Genomic DNA, 2115 nt, shown 5'->3' on the forward strand with positions numbered 1-2115 from the left:
TTTTGGAATCATTGTTTTTTTTAACTCTAAATTTCCTATCCGAAAATATTTTGGAAAATATTTTAGTAAGTATAGCACGTAACTCCATACTCCAAACAGGATTGAAATTTCATGCATTCTATTCCATGAGTTGATTGCCTGTGTGTCCTGTATTCATTAATTTGCAGGATTTTTTTTTAATATAGAGCTCTGTTCCTGCCCTTCATCATAGAGCAACAATTTCGTACATATTAACCAGTCATTGTTTACTCAGTTTTAGAAAAAATAATAAATTTATTTATTTATAAAAAAATATTTTTTTTTTATTTCCGTAGAAACAGCCGTGATAATAAGGATGAAATTTATACAAACTCAAACGATTCCAAAAGGGCCGTTATGAAGTTGCGAACTCCATAACTGTTAAAACAAAATGTATACGAGTTTTCTATCAATTTCATTCCAAATTTATGGGGTTTAATTGTTGATGGAAATTCTCACTAAAACACGGAAAAAATATCTTCATTCTTAGTGAAAATTATTCCATCGAATCATTGGATTAAATTTATTTATTTAATTAGTCTGTTACCTCGTTCACCACACATTACGCGTCACGAGGGAGGTTAGCATTTAAGCTTATGTAGTAAACATCTGCTGCAAACATAGAATGTAAGTTCACCAAAAATACACCATTTCAACACAACGGTATCTACTGGAAACATCAAAGCGATTAGGTATTATAGATTCCCTTAGATATGTACAAAATTATATCGCTGTGAGTCACACTGCATCGCAGCATATGCGGCAAATCCAATCAATTGTATCAATTTTGGTGAGCGCATTAAAATTCCAGTCATCTCGTTGCACAAAACCTCACTTCATGCACTTCATTAGCAGTGATGTGCGGCGATGCGTTGCACTTAGGCGTAACGGGAATCGAATTCAATGCATAGTTTGTCGTTGCTATGCTGCGAGGAAACGAGCAAAATTGTAACAAGCACATAAACGTTAGGCTTGAGATTAATTTCGAGCATAAATGCATTGCACATAGCTGTAACTAAAAAAACAAAAGTTCTAATGCAAACTCAATGCAGAGCAAAAGTTGTGTGCTAAAGCGAACGATACTAAAGGGAATAAATTTTCTGCCACGCAATATGATCAAGTGCCGTTGATGTTTGTTTAATAAAAAGCATTCATTATTCACCATTTACAATTATATTGCACTCTAGTATAGTGCACTCTAGCGAATCGGCATCGTTGCATATTTTCTTTTACACACATTTTGCATCGTTTGTGGTGTCGTACGGTTTTAATAATTTTGTAACGTTTGTCCAAGTGGCAAGCCGACATTACAGTGGCCGAAAACGGGTCTTTGTGCCCAGCATAGATAGTGTTGCATCATCAATTAATTATGGAAAGGTTTTAGTAGCAGGTTGGAATAAAATCGATACACAATTGAAATTACTCGGATCCACCGTTTGCCGGGTTTGCGAGTTTTGTAATTGATTTATTCTTTTTTTTTTGTTCTGTCGTACATAAAAACACACGCACGCATGTGTACACCATATCCACTAGGGATGACACGACCGTCGTAGCAATGCATACTCACCATTGGTAAACATAGTTTAGTTCCGTGCAGTGCATTATACCGACGGCCCAGTAAACTGTGTTCGATCGTTTATCTACTGAATAAATTACAGGATATCGACGTGAAGCACATCCGGTCGCATACACTCCTGGCGGTGACGTTCGCATCGTATTGGGCTCGGTAGCATTTGTCAGGCCCATGGTGAGACCGATACATTCACCGAACGTTGCATATTCATGAACGCTTCGCCGGTACAGTCCATTGACTGGTGGCGATCACCTGGGTTGGTTCCAATATTGAACGTTTCGTTGTCGGAAAACGGTGTTTTAGCTGTGAGAAGTAAAATTCGATTGGGGAAAAAGCGACACACTCTTACTGGAGCAAGAAGCCAGAATGGTGCAAAATGTTTCATAAATACCTATTTTAGTAGTATAATCGTAAGGTGAGAAGTTTGGTTACATTATTAATGTTTCCACTAAAACTTGTTTTCAATAGTAAAAAGCTTAACAAAACGGGTGTTGTAGTGGTCATTCGATGCTCGTAACATTGTC

The sequence above is a fragment of the Anopheles funestus genome, chromosome 2RL, assembly GCF_943734845.2.
Source record: "Anopheles funestus chromosome 2RL, idAnoFuneDA-416_04, whole genome shotgun sequence".
NCBI lineage: Eukaryota > Metazoa > Arthropoda > Insecta > Diptera > Culicidae > Anopheles > Anopheles funestus.